The sequence below is a fragment of the Halyomorpha halys genome, unplaced genomic scaffold (assembly GCF_000696795.3).
Source record: "Halyomorpha halys isolate HHAL.00 unplaced genomic scaffold, Hhal_1.1 Scaffold775.1, whole genome shotgun sequence".
Taxonomy (NCBI): Eukaryota; Metazoa; Arthropoda; class Insecta; order Hemiptera; family Pentatomidae; genus Halyomorpha; species Halyomorpha halys.
This window is the reverse complement of record NW_027116424.1, coordinates 192,050-207,899: the sequence shown is the minus strand read 5'-3', so window position 1 is coordinate 207,899 and position 15,850 is coordinate 192,050. Positions and strand designations below refer to the sequence as shown.

Genomic DNA, 15,850 nt, shown 5'->3' with positions numbered 1-15,850 from the left:
TTTACATTTTATACCCCTGTTATTTTACACTTATGTTTTTTCTCTTTTTTTTTTTCCTTTTGTAACTATGTGTTTGTATATTTTTTAGCCCTGACGAAGCCCTGCAACGTGGGGCGAAACGTTGGCTCAATAAAATAGTATAATTCTACTATTTGAGTTTTTTTGACCGCACCCGGACCATATTCCTTTCAAAAATAATAAAAGTTATATCGACAGAATGATATTTTATAAAATATTCTTCAATTATCAATTTGCTCGTAAACATGAATTCAGGGTTTATATTGATTGTCTAATGGACCTTTGTATGGTGAATGGACGCTCTGATTGTTAGGATATGACTAGAAACAGTTAAAAACAGGATTCCATCTGTCATGAAATTAGTAATATTTTGTAGCATGAAAGTTAAATTTTGACTTACGCCTGGCGACTTGCAGTTGTTTTTTCTTTTTTAAGTCCAAAGGGAAGCTAGTTTTGTTTTTATAAATAGAAATAGTTCCATCCATCTTATACTGATTTTTTTTTCTTCAAATTAAATTAGTGTTAATTTGCTCCCCTTCTTGCGGTAAAAGATCCTTGAGTTGGTGTCTTCCGGTTATTTGGTATTTTTACCTAAAATATGTCACAAATTTTCAATTATGTTTAAGTCAGGGGACTATGCAGGGATATGAAGTTGCTGGCGAATATTAAATATTAACCACTCTTTAGTTTTGTTTGCTGCATGTTTCGGACCATTATCATGCATAAAAATATACCGATTCTGAATTCCTAATTTAATCTTCACATAAACTTCTGCATTTAAAATCCCTTCAATAGGCACGAGATTTGCTACACCATTATAAGCCACGCATCCCCAAACCATTACACTCCTACCTCCATCTTTTGCAGCGACTCAGACGTTTTTCTTCTTGAATACTTCACCTTTCCTTCGCCATATCGTCTTTCTGCCGTCAGATCCAAACAAGTTAAATTTACTCTCATCGGAGAATAATACATTTTCTCCAAAACTGATGGGCTTGTTGATGTAATCCCTAGCAAATAAGAGCCTTTTTTTTTTTATTGGTTTCATTGATATAAGGTTTCTTTCTCGGGACCCTGCTGTAAATTCCTTCAGAATTTAAAACATTTCTAATTGTTGTAGTGCTCACACAGACCCTAGAAGTCGATTCGACCATATCTTCAATAACTCTTGGATTTTTTATCGCCTCAATTTTGATTTTTCTTTTCAACCTCCCATTTACTTTCTTTGGACGTCTTTTGCGCCGGCTTCAACTCTCTTAATTACGTATCAGACAGTAGAAAAATTATCACCTAAAAAATCCGCTATTTTGCGATACGATTTTCTTTGATTTGGAAATTATATAACTTTTTCGCGAGTAGCGGCACTTAGTTCACTTGTTTTTGGCATTAGGATCGGTTGAATTAAACGGAATTAATAGATTGAAATATTTTATAATACTCATAGAAAAGAACAGGATTATACTCAAGCATACAAAGAAGAGCAAGTAAACAAAGATAGTGCGCAAATACTTTTTTCCTTGTGTTTATATTATGTTTAAATAAATGTTTATTAAGAGCAATATTTTATATAGAATTTATACTGTTATTTACAAGTTTTAATTGCACTTTTCATTAGGGGACCTCAAACTATTTTATTATTATTTAAATTCATTATATAAAGAAAATACTAGGTGTGCAAATACTTTCCTTGGTCACTGTATATGTTGATACGTGAACCATTTAGTACATGAGTCGGGGAAAAAAAGCAGTTGATTAACCCCAATTTTTGATTACTTTAATGAAAACTATGTATAATTAGTAGTCAAAATTGATGAGTCTGCCAAGTATAGGTAGGGGGAATAAAAAATTGCGGCTGTTTCAAAACCTTAAAAAAAAGTTAATTTTTCATTCGGAGCTCTATATCTTAAAAACTACCAACAACAATAAAAAATCTAAGAGAACATTATTTAAAGAAGAGTAATTTGCTGAAATATTAGCCCTAAAAGAGCTAGTTACGTCCAATAGTTCTCGAGATATAGCTTTTTAAAGTGCAACATTTCATAAAAATCTACTGAAAGATTTTAGGAAATTTCATGTAAACTCTTTCTCCTACGAAGATAAACATCGTTAGCTACTTTATAGCTCATTAAACTAGCTTTAATTTGAGTGCTAATAGACATCTGTACGTCAAATGGTTTGTCAGATATAGATTTTTCAAAATAAATTCACTAACTACTGATCTTTAAGTACGTCCTATACAACATTTTTATGAAATGTTGCTTTTTAAAAAGCTATATCTCGAAAACTATTTAACGTAAATAACTCTATTAGGGCTCATATTTTAGCAAATTTACTCTTCTTGAAATGACGTCCTCTTAGGTTTTCTTGTGTTGTTCTTACGTTTTAAGATATAGAGCTCCGAATGAAAAATTAGTTTATTTGTTTGAAACAGCCGCTATTTTTTATTCCCCCTACCTATACTTGGCAGACTTATCAATTTTTACTATTAATTATAAATAGTTTTCATTAAAGTAATCAAAAAATGGGGTAAGACAACTGCCTTTTTTCTCCTCTTGGGCTCTTGTACTATTAGGAGGCAGTGGGTGACAATACATATATAGTGGATCATTATATTCTATTGCTTTTTTTATAAATGAAATATTGGACTTCCACTCTGCCCTCTCTGGATCCCTCCTTCTCCCTAAACCCTTTGTTCCTTTCGTAAAGATCTAGAGCTAGTTCCTGTATGACATGCCTTCCTCCTCACGGCCGTAGGCTAGTTCCCTGTGGAGTGAAGTTGTCATCCTGCGGATAGTACCTGTAAGACTTGTCCTGCCTATTCATCTTCTAGCCTATCTAGGCTACCTAACCTATATGAACACGCATTGTCGAGCCCTTTGATGAAGTGTACCTCGCATCTTCAATTGGAGTCAGAACTGATTAATCATTCATAACCACCTCGATCAAAGTCAATCGGAGTTATGAATCAAAATGCAGTCTCAGCTGATTAGCAAGAGTTTATTAATAAAACATCATTAGTCCGTTTCCAAGCAACGTCGATCGAACGCCCACATGTTTGCGAATCTCACACAACCATTCATAAAACAAATACACTTTTGAAAATTAATGATATTATGGTTGATAAATTACATAAATAGAATTAATGATTTTTTTATTATCTATTTAAAGGTTTTTTTTTTAATAATTTATTTATTGTTATTTACAACTGTGTACATACATACACATCAAGTAAATTTTCTGTAAGTGATATTATGACATGATACAAATATGTGGAGAATCTACCCATTGATAGAACTCCAAATACATTTCTAAAGGAGAAGATCTCGAGGCCATCTTCTTTTCAGACGCCTAGGAAGATTGTTACTTAGTGAATGAGAAGCCAGGTTAGAAACGAGTTGGTTTGGGTGGTTGGGAAGTTTATCATGGAAGGATTGGTATCTGGTTCTGGCCAAATCGGCAACACAGGGGACATTGAGGTCCTGATTTGTGACAATGTAAGGAGCATTAAGGATTTTACGAAGGATTTTGGACTGTAAGGATTGGATTCGAGAGGAATACGATGGTTCAGTGGAGCCCCAAAGCTCAATTCCGTATGTCCAGATAGGCCTTTACTTAAAGGGTAATATAAAAATGTGCTACAGGCATAAGAAATAATGATATAGAGGTTTAAATTCATGCAAAAATAAACAAAAATTAAAAAAGAGCTAAAAGCACAAGTACTATTCAATCCATTATTATGTATAATAATAATAAATTTTCATTTTATTTATATATTTTGATTGTAATCTCTTTATTACAACTATTTAGTAATTATATCGTTGTTGTATTCTCCCCCTTCCTCTGTCTGTTTAAATCTCTATTCATCCAATATTCCTATTTTCAGTCCATCACAACAATTGAGCTCACAAGAGGAGATACTTGGTCGAAAAATGTAAGACACGTAAAGCCGAAGAAAAAAAAAATTAAATAATTTTAGACAATTTTTATATTATCGTAGTAATAAATACATTGATTTATAGTTGTTCGTACAAAATCTCATGTGCAAAATTCATATTCATATGCGAATATCGTAAAAACTACTATCCCTACGAAGATATGTGTCATTATTTACTTTATAGTAAGTTAAATTACCTTTAATTTGAGTGCTGGCGGACATCGGTGTACGTATTATGGTTTTTGAGATATTTTTTGTTTGTTTTCTAGCGTTACTGGTAGTTTTAAAAGTAATCATATGAGTTGGAAAAGCGAAAAATCTGTTTTCCAACAGTTGCAGTTAACTTTATGTGGAGTTATGAATTCATTTCATGAATCTGGGACATCCAAAGAAAAATCTCTCATCATCAAATTTTATTTTTTACAACAGGTCTCGTAGTTTCAACCATCGAGGCAGGTAGTAAAGATGAGAAGTAGATACAGATTTAATGAGATGATAATTAGAAATGCTTGTATGAATGATTGTTATATAGTTTAGGACCGAAGGGATAGAATGAAATAACATGCTATAAGTATCCAATGGGAGTCCTGGTGCTGTGGAAGCTAACCTAAATCTCGAAAAAAAAATTCAATTTTTGGACTTTATAACACGGGGCCCGAAATTCGTTTTATCAGAACGTACTTGGGTTTTAGTGCCCGTGGCGTAATCTCTAAAACTCGCTTAGTACATGCGCTAATTTTTGAAATTTGAAATCCTTCAGTTTTTTTTTTATGACTTTATATCATTATTGATATTCTCTTTTTTCCTTTCTTTTACCCCTTCTCCTTCTCTATTATTTTCTTAATTTTCCTTACCCACTTTATTAGTAACGTTCAACATATATTATTATTGTTAATTATTAATTATGAGAGATAGTTCACCGTAAATGATGAAGGAGAAGATGATTGGGGGTGCGGTCAATGAAAAACACAAATAAGTACGATTAACTTATTTTAATGTGCCAACGTTTCGGCTAGAGTTTCTAGCCTTCTTCAGGGCTAAAAACAGAACAAGATAACAACCACAGTAAGTATAGAAAAATAAAAAAAATAAAAAATAAAAAGAAAGAATAAACAGAATAATTTTACACATAAAATGAATAATTTTACAAAATAGAATTAATAAAATGAAGTGATGAGAGAAGCGGGAAATAAAATGTATACATAGGTAATTGAAAAAGTGGGTAAAATAATATAATTAAGGAAATGAAATAAAAATAAAGTTATATAATGCAAAGAAGTATGAAAATATTAGTTATTATTAATTTAAAATTTAAATATGAAAAGAAAATGAAAATTGAGAGGAAGAAAATATATGTAACAATAAAAGATGATAAAGAGGCAAATTATAAGTATAGTGTACAAAACTTATAACGCGGGTAAGGAAAATGGATAAAAGTGGAGAAAATAAGGGGAAAGAAAACAAAAAAAGAATAAAAACGAACCTGTTCGCTGGAAGATCAAACGCCTAATGGATACAGGGCTAATGGCGGTCAAACTCAGAATTAAAAAAGCCGTTACAACAATGACTAAGTGTTTTTTATAAAGAAAACATTACGGGATGGTGAAAATAAAAAATAAAAAGTAGAAAAATTATTATGGTTATCTTCTATTCACGTCATGGAGGTACGAAAAAAAAATTTCTTTTTTGTTTAACTTAACTTCTAGTTACATATTTCATTAGTTACATATATTTTCTTTCCATAATTTTAATTTTTAAATTATTAATAAACTAATATATTCATATTTCTTTGCATTATATAACTTCAAATTTTTATTTTATTTCCTTAAATATCTTATTTTTACTTATTCACATTACTTATACATTTTATTTTCCAATTCTTTCATAACTTTAATTTTATTTATTTCATGCAGTACAATTATTTACTTTATGTCATTCTGTTTATATTTTATTTTTTGTATTCATTGGTTGTTATCTTGTTCTGTGTTTTTAGCCCCGATGAAGGCTAGAAATTCTGGCCAAAACGTTGGCATTATTAAACAAGTTATTTCAACTTATTTATGTTCTATTTTGACTGCACCATCTTCTCCTCATATTATTATTAAAGTTCCAGGAAGAATTTATTTGTAAATTCTCTATGAAATTCCCTTTCTGTTATTCGTCAAAATCGATGGTTGTTTATGGCCAGAAAAGGGATTAATTGCCTTTCGGAAAAAAAAATTAATAAATAAATAAAACACAAACAGTGACATCGTCTATGTTCTTGAGGCATGTATTTCAACGAAAACTCGGATTAGAAATTTCGTTCACTCGCAATATTCCCCTAAAGTTTCGGGTAAATCGAAAAGGTTTGATTAGCCCCTATAATGTAGGCACCACTAGTGCCCCCTTTGGGCCAATGGTGGAACCTAGCTTTGCCTTTAGAGTGTGGAGAGGAGAAGACACTAGGGGCATGAGAGAGCAATCTTTTCGATGAGCAGGTATTCCTTTTCTTCATTCTAATTCATTAAAAAACCATAAATGTGTAGAGAAATTCCTGAAGTGCCCCCGGACATCAAGGAGAGGTGAAATAGAGGGATGCGGAGATAAAGGAAAAAGAAGCATGAGTAAGTCAATTTCCTTCTAGATATGATTCACATCATCAACATTAAAATCCATAGACCTCTAATCAAAATTTATAAACGCACTTTGACTATAATTTTTTTTTTTTTTGGCCACCCTTACAACCATCTGTAAAATATACAATAGATTTTCTTTCTGTCAATTATGTTTTATTTTTCATTGCAATTAATTTATATATATATTGTCCACTAACAATATCCAACCAGCCTATCATTAGTGAAGTACGCCTGGCCTTAAGTTTGAATTTGCACTTCATACACCTAACTATATACATGATAGGTAGATAAGTGAAACTAATATTAAGAATAAAAAAGAAAAATCAATAGATACCAAGTTAAAATATTTGTTATTGTTTTCCACTTGTATATGGCGCCGGATAAATTCGCCCAAATAGACTGCAGTAGTTGTCTAGGCTCTAGGCGGCCCACGTCATCGAATGACAATTATCACCCTATCGCCCTCTACAGGCGAAATGGCTCACTTGACATGCTGCCTCAACATTTTTGTACCTCTGGACTGCATTTATAGGTTAGCTAAAAGGTGACGGGCATCAGTCTAATTTTTGTGCGTTATTGTAAAAAATATATAAAAAAGTTTAACTCACTACACTAGGGGTATTCATGATGTTGTGTTAAAAGTAAAATGTTTTAGCATGTTAAATGTTATAAGTATAGGATTGCGAACAGCCCTATTTAAAGTCATCTTAAATGTTAAATACATAAGAGCTCCTAGCGGATTTTCTGTGTAACTTTTTTTATAACCTTTCCAACATGGTTTTGGAAATGTTATTGTTTATTTCTAAATTTTGATTAAAGTAATTTATTACAGCATGCCTAAATTGAGTGAAAATAGGAAGTTATGTGAAAGTTTGGCTACTGAGTGCCTTCTTGATCTTCTAGCATGTGAGGAAGAGAATCAAGATGAGCTAATTGACGACTATCATTTCATTATTATTATTTTCATCCATTGCTTTATTGGTTATAAAAACATCCAAAACAATACTAACGCAATCAAAACACAAACCACGAGCATGTAATATGTATTATACTACATTGTTTGTTACTACGACAACAAACAAAATGGTGACGAGCTCAGCTGGTCTGTTGCGTTACGTCATCCTCCATTTAACAGTCCTAGTAACAGACTCTCAACCATGTTATTTGTTATATCGTTTTAACACAGTAAAAGAAGGAATTATCTCTCCATTTAACATGAGTTTCTCCATTTGACACGCTTTAACATTGTTGGGGCGTTTCATGAATGAAAGAACCGACCTCTTCCCCAGAGAAAAATGTTCGCTAGTCCGGGTTATTCAAAATAAAAAAACGCAGGACCTGAAATAAACATCACAAAAAAACAAAATAATAAAGAAAAATTAAAGAATAAAAAAAAACCTTCCATCTGATATACAAATTTAATTAAATTAAAATATATACAAAGAAAAAATGAACTGTAGTGTTGTTACAATAAAAAATAAAAGAGTTAATTGTGAAGTAAAAGAGAAAATATTTTGATATATATCTATAAACAAAAACTAAATTTTTTTCTTTACACAAGAAATAATAAGTAAATTAGAAACAAAAAAAAAAAATATATGAAGTTCAGTGAAAGAATCGAAAAAAAAAGTCACTCACAGTAGATAGCCGGGGGTCGATTTGCGAATTAAATAACATAAAAATCAGTGAAGACTAAAATGACTTTATTCTAACATATTTACAAGAACTACATGTTACTGTTACTGTTACTCAGTCTCTACCTTCTAACTTCTTAGCTATCTAGTCTAGGAAATATACATGAACACTTAGGAAGAGGGGGTAGGAAGAATAGTGAAATAGGAGAAGGGGTATGGACCAATCAGATAATTTAGGAAATTAGGCGGAGCCTAGAGAGCCTATGAAATTAGAAGTAAATATCTGGGAGGGGGAAAAAGTCGTGACTAGAAGCAGGGTGTGAGGCTTCCAAGAAATTGGGGTAAGAGTCATGATCTTGTGAGAACTAGGTTTCGTGTGTTAAACATAAAATAGTTAGACTGATGCAAGTCCATTGTGAGATGACAGCATGTACCTGCCTAAGTATCAGCCCTTGCTATTGATACAGGATACTAAGGGCTTGAAAGGGCTGTTAGAAGGGTCTCTGGGGCCTTCTTAGAACCTAGTCGTTTTTATTGGGTTCCTTTTTCTATAAAATTGTAAGAGAATGTGGACATATGCAACCATATGTCTAAAGTGACATAGGTTCAGTTGGGCAAGGGGCAATTGTTTAAATTTATAATACCGGTACCTTAACTTGCGCATATCGATATTTCTCACTTCTACTCCCATAAACTGCGGTTGTTGAGACGATATGTCAAGTATTGAGTGAGGGTCACGAGCAAGGTGAACCCCGAAAATCAAGTCCTCTGGTGAGTTAAAAAGTCCTGACCTCCTGACTGCCGACTCAAGACTCAAGGACTCTAGACTGCGGACTGCGGACCGCCTTATCAGTCCGTATACAGGCACTAATTCCATTGCAGCTCGTAATGTTGTTGTATAGGTGACGAACGAAGACCCTATATACACTCTACAACAACAAACTTTATTAACTGTATTTACGTAATAAATTAAACATAAATTAAAAAATTCAGAACAACATGTGGTTAAAAAAAACAACAACTTATAATTAACAAAAAGTAAAATACCAAATGGAAGTAAAAGAAACTAATTATGAGAGATAGTTGACCGTGGATGGCGTACGAGGAGAAGATGGTTGGAGGTGCGGTCAAAATGAAACACAAATAAGTTGGTGTAACCTATTTAATTGTGCCAACGTTTCAGCTAGAGTTTCTAGCTTTCTTCAGGGCTAAGAACAGAACAAGATAACAACCACAATAAGCATAGAAAATAAAAAAACATATATATAAATAGAATGACATAAAATCAATAATTTTACAGAATAGAATTAATAAAATAAAGTGATGGGAGAAGTGGGAAATAAAATGTATACATAGGTGATTGAAAAAGTGGGTAAAATAAAATAATTAAGGAAATAAAATAAAAATGAGGTTATATAATGCAAAGAAGTATGAGGATATTAGTTATTAATAATTTAAAAATTGAAATATTGAAAGAGAAAGAAAATATGTGTAACCATAATAATTTAAAAAGATGCAAAATATAAGTAAAGTTTAACAAAATAAATGAATAGAAGAAAAAAAAAATTTTGTTTGAAAACAACAATAATAATGTAGTGGACATAACTAATAACGTAGGTAAGGAAAATGGATAAAAGTGGAGAAAATAAGGGGTGGTAAAATAGAGAAAGGGGGGGGTAAGAGAATAAAACAAACCTGTTAGCGTGAAAATCAAACGCTTAATGGTATACTGCGCCAATAACGGACAAACTCCGAATTAACTTACAAGAATGACTAAGTGTTTTTAAGAAGAAACGTTCCGAGAGGGTAAAAAATAAAAAGTAGAAAATATTTAGAGGAAGAAGGCGTGTGAGAGGGTGACGACACATGGTTATTAAAAATATATATGTACAAGGATAACAAAATACCGGAAGATGACAAAGTGACATGGGTATTTTACAACAGTTAAAAAGAGGAAACGTATATAAGAGGGGGACGACAAATGTGTAAGAAAAAGTTTAAGAAGTGAAATAATACGTTACAAAGGTGGGCGGAAAAATAAAATGAATAAAAATAAATAAATTATAAAAATTACTTTTTTAATAAATTAACTATTTGTGAATATGTTAATGATAAGTTGTACTTGTCGGTTTTTAAATTGACGGAAGAAGGTTCTAATTGGATATAGAGGCTTTCAGAGATGAGCCTTTAGTCATGGTTACGAACTGTAGCAAGTATAGACGTTTAGTCGAAATCGAAGGAATGATTTAAAGAAAAAGAATGTTCCGAAAGTTTAGAGGCAGAATGATTATGAGAGGAAATGGAATATTTGTGTTGTTTGATACGGTCTTTTAGGAGATTTTTGGTTTCGCCTATGTAAGCAGAATTACAATTAAGGGTGGAGCAAGGGATGCGGTATACAATATGTGATCGGTGTAGAGGAGGGATAGTGTCTTTTAGTTTAGTGTAAATATTAGATAGTGTGTTGTGAGGTCTGAAGATAATACGAAGGTTAGATATAGCAGAACGTAAGTTTTTAGATGTTGTCAGAAAGAGAGGGGATGTATGGTAGTGATCTGTATAAGGGGGTAGAAAGGTTGTGAAGAATTAGGTGAAGTGGTGAGACGATTTTGGTAGTTGTGTAAAAGTTTATGATTGATATGGAGAGGAAAGTTATTAGCTAAGAGTATTTGTTTGATGCGGTGTGTGGTTTTTCATGGAATCGGGAGTCAGAAAGGGAAAGGCCACGGTTAATAAGGTTTTTGGCCACGTTAATTCTTTGATGGTAAGGATGTTGGGAGTGGTAATTTAGAAGTCTGGCTAAGTTGGTAGGTTTGGTGTACCAGTCAGTGGATATGGTGTTGTCTGGGTTTCTTATGATGAGAAGGTCAAGGAACGGAAGGGAGTTATTGTTTTCAATTTCTACAGTAAAATTAAGGAGTGGATGGTTAGAATTAAAGGCGAATAAGATGTCAGGGATTTTATCAGGATTTAAGACAAGGAGGAGATCATCTACATATTTTTTAGTAAGAATAATGTCAACTGGAAAGAGTGGGATAACAGAATCGAGCAAATCATTTAGGACAATGTTGGAAAGATCGGGAGCTAGAGGATTTTCCATGGCCAGCCCCGACATTTGGTTAAAGAACTGACCCTGGAAGATAAGGTAATTATATTTACAACAGAGTTGAAGGGATTCAAGGTAGGAAAAACAGTTAAGGGAAGTGTGGGGTCCAATGGATGTCCAGTTGGCTTCGACGATAAGGAGGGCTTTGTCTATGATGGTGAATAAACTCTCTACATCAAAAGAAACAAGAATATAATGGTCAGGAATAGTGAAGGATAATAAAGGATCACGGAGGTGAAAGGAATTATGAATATCATGTGAATTATTATGACTGAAGGTTTGTAAAGAGGGAAATAAGAATTTACTGAGTTTAACAGAGGGAGAATGGACATTGGAAGTGGTCAGACGGAGTGGGGTATCTGGCTTATGAATTCCATAAAACCGTGGGGCAACAGAATTATAGGAAATAAGATTTCTGTACGTCGGGTAGTTAATTTGTTGGGAATGTAAAAGGTCCCTGAGGTGTTGGTTGAATTTGGTTTGTAGTGAGAAAGTGGGGTCCCGAGGTGTGGGTGCAAATGTAGATCGGTCAGTTAAAAGAAACTAAATTAAAGAAAAGAAAATACACTTTTGGGCTTTAAAAAACAGGTTATACTAAAGATCAAAAACGAAACGAACGAGCAAAACATTTTTATTGGAAGATTAATGCTTGACCGTAACCTGCTTTCTTAGGGATCATATTTTAGAAAATTTACTCTTCTTTGACGTTCTATTATGTTTTCTGGTATTCTAGGTAGTTTCAAAGATATAGAGCTCCGAATGAAAAATAATTTTTTTTTTACAGCCATTTTGTATTCCTCTAACTATACTTGGTAGTATTATCAATTTCGACCAGTAATTATACATAGTTTTCATTAACTTATTAAAAAGTCGGGGTGAAATAATTGACTTTTTTCCTCTGGGGCTCTTGCACTATTACCTATATATAAAATATACAGTAAGAGAAAGTTTGAATACAAATTAGAATTCGAGTTTTCCTTAGAAATACACGTTTTGCTTTCCTCGCAGTTGAAATAGTCAAGTCTCGCAAAATAGTCTGTCTGTGTCGCAAAGCAGTCAAAACAAAAAGGCGTACTAAACTGAAATTATATTTTAATAATACAAAATGAAAAATCCTTGATAAACTTATCTTAAAACGCCTGTAGCCCATCCTAGATTCCAACCACATAATCCCAGATCACCACTTTGGATTCCGAATATCCCACTCCACTATACAGCAATGCCATCGTGTGGTTGATGTAGTCTCGTCTTCATTGGAGCGCGGAATGTACTGCTCGGGAGTCTTTCTTGATGTAGAACAGGCTTTTGATCGAGTATGGCACCCAGGACTGCCATACAAGATCCATAAATGCCTACTCCTTACATATTATCTCATTATTCGTTCTTATCTCTCAGACAGGTTATTTCAAGTAAATCACAACAGCGCTTATTCATCCCGGTTTCTTCAGTCTGCTGGTGTACCTCAGGGTAGTATCCTTGGTCCTATCCTTTGTACAGTTTTTACAGCTGACATCCCAACCCATCCCAACCCATCCTAACACTATTCTCACCACATATGCCGATGACACATGCCTATTATCAGTGAATAATGATCCTTTCATTGTATCCCAATCCCACATCACCACCCTAATGGTGCCAAAACTGGAGGTTTAAAATAAATTCCAATAAATCCCACCAAACCACATTTACCCTTCGTCGTAAACCTTCGTCTTGTCCTACAGTATCTTTTAATAATACCCCACTTATTCCTGTTGAACAGATCCCTTACTTAGGACTAAATCTGGACAAACGACTGATATGGAATCCTCATACAAGAATGAAAACACAGGAAACTGCTCGTCGATTCCAACAATTACAACATTTACTAGACAAACGGTCCACACTTCCAATCCATTACAAAAGACTGGTCTACACGACTGTTATAAGGCCTACCTTGACATACGGAGTTGAGCTATGGGGGTCCACTAAACCATCGAATTCCTCCCGAATCCAATCCTTACAGTCCAAAATCCTTCGTAAAATCCTTAATGTTCCTTACTTTGTCACAAATCAAATCATCCATCAGGACCTCAGTGTCCTATATGTTGCCGATTTGGCCAGAACCAGATACCAATCCTTCCATGATAAACTTCCCAACCACCCAAACCAACTCGTTCACTACCTAATAATCCTCCTAGGCGTCTGAAAAGAAGATGGCCTCGAGATCTTCTCCTTTAGAAATGTTTTTGGATTTCTATCAATGGGTAGATTCTCCACATGTTTGTATCATGTCATAATATCACTTACAGCAAATTTACTTGTTGTGTATATATGTATACAGTTGTAAATACATTATTAAAAAAAAAAAATAATACAAAATTATTCTATAGTCTCAACCTTATTTATTAAAACATGTTACATTTCTAACGTTTCGGCCGCTTCGGTCAACATCGGGGCCAATCTTAATTTTAGCATTAAAGCCTCACACTGATATATAAAACTTTGTAGGCGTTTATGTCCGAGTTAAATTAACACGGCTAAAATTTGTCTCTAAAACATTTATTAATAATTTAGCAATTTTCGTATTTTTGACTGACTTTTTTATATTATTGGGCTCTTGAGTAAATGTAAAAATTATTGATCTGTAGTGAATTTTTAGCTCATTGAAGATTTATATTTTATTGGCTATGAGGTTGTTGTACGAAATGTAAGAGATTCCCAATTGTAGTTATCATAAATATTTCTTAGAGCTTCCCTGTAAATTAAATTTTCATCACGAGTGCTTCGCTCTTTTCATAATTTTACAGCTAGTTGAAATATTCAGCAATATTGCCTCTCAGCAACTCGAAGGAGGAAAACCTTTGCACCTCTAGATAAAGACACCGCTATTTATATAAATCTATAGCTGCCATCTCAGTGCAGACGTGAGGATACTCGCAATAGCGCCGAGAAAGTGTCGGAACTTGCGCGTGAGCGCACCTGCGCAAGCCGCAGTGGCAGCACCTGTGGCTCTGACAGTCTGGGTCGAGTCGAGGATGCCGCTTGTATCACCCTTCTCTGTGTGACGTTGTCTGGTAAATATATATTTATATTATTTATTTATTTATCCATTTATTTGTACATATGTATTTAGCTGTATCTCTATTTAGTCATCTTAGATAGTATCAGCTGGCCTTTAAACTGTAACAGAGGCTGTTATCGATTGGTGTATTCTCAAGTCGCGGGGAGTTTGATAGATTTTGATTTATTTTCATCGGCATTTCATATTAATATTTTCATATTTGAACACCATATAAGCATATATAATATTATATTCTATAAATTTTAAATGTATTTATATATTTTCAGTTTTATATAAACTTTACCTGGAATTTCTAAAAAAAATAATAATAATAAAATGAATAAAATGTAATAAAAAAAAAAATGAAGACAATTAAAATCAATTTTTTTTTTAACTTGAACCTTGAAATTTTGAATCAATTTTTTTTTTTTAATTTCTTTAATGTTTTAAAAACAATTAAAAATAAAATAAACAACAACAAATAAGTTTAAATTTATTACATTATAATGAATGAATAATTTTATTTTATTTACATTATGATGCATATAAAATAAGATACTATGACCCAGTTAAAAAAGACAGACGTGCCTCTGTAGAAGATGTGACCTTTTGACCCAGTATGAAAACATGAACTATCGCAGCTCAAAGATCAATGCAGCCCGTGCAGGGGTACTGTCCGAACGGGGAGGGGCTGTCCTGTATTGAGGACATTAAGGATAGTCTTCAACATATCCTTTTTTTTCTCTGCTGGAAGGATATAGCCCAAGGGTGTGACGGTCAGGGGGGGCCTGCAAGGGCTCCATTTTACTCCCAACACTCCCGATTGTTTTCCTTTATCTATCTATCATTTACCTGTCACTATTCTTGTATATTAAGTGAGTTGAAATTATCTTTAATAAAGTAGATTTATTATTTAATTATTCATATTTTGTAATACATTTTTTACATAATATTAAATATATACATTATCATAATTAAAATTATTTTTTTGTTTAACCTTGATTTAGGATATCAAATTTTTATAATTTTCTTTATTTTCAAGGGAAAAAATCCTTAGTAATCTTTATATTTCTCAATTTTGAACGACGAAGTATCGCTTTGACGACAACCTACAAGAAAATGAGTACAATTAAAATTTAAGAAAATATAAGTAGATAAAGAATTCATTGTGATATTTAATACTTCTCAGTTATCTTTATTTAGTTCTATGATTTTTAAAAAAAGTTTTCTTACGATAAAAATTTCCAGGTTAAACTTAAAAATAAATGAAAAAATAGGAATATTTTTTCCGGATAGAGGAAGACTTTAATTTTGTCGATGCGTGTTTATTTTTAAACATTTCTTATTTTATATATATTTATGTATAGTTGACCGGAAAATTGTTGTCCTATATGGCTCTCTACTCATTTATTGTCATTTTTTTTTTTTCATTATTATTATTTTTTTATTTTTATTATTCTTTCATGACGTTTATTTTATCTCTGTATATGTATTGTTTTT

At 32.7% G+C, this 15,850-nt stretch overlaps 1 protein-coding gene across 1 annotated transcript in view; it reads left to right on the top strand.

Annotated features, from left to right (window-relative positions):
- Positions 1-14,243: 14,243 nt before the first annotated feature.
- LOC106686076 (ras-specific guanine nucleotide-releasing factor 2) overlaps positions 14,244-15,850 on the top strand; it is a gene marked incomplete at its 3' end in the record, with an annotated part of 193,158 nt that continues 191,551 nt past the window's right edge. The window contains 1 exon segment of the mRNA XM_014429195.3: positions 14,244-14,363.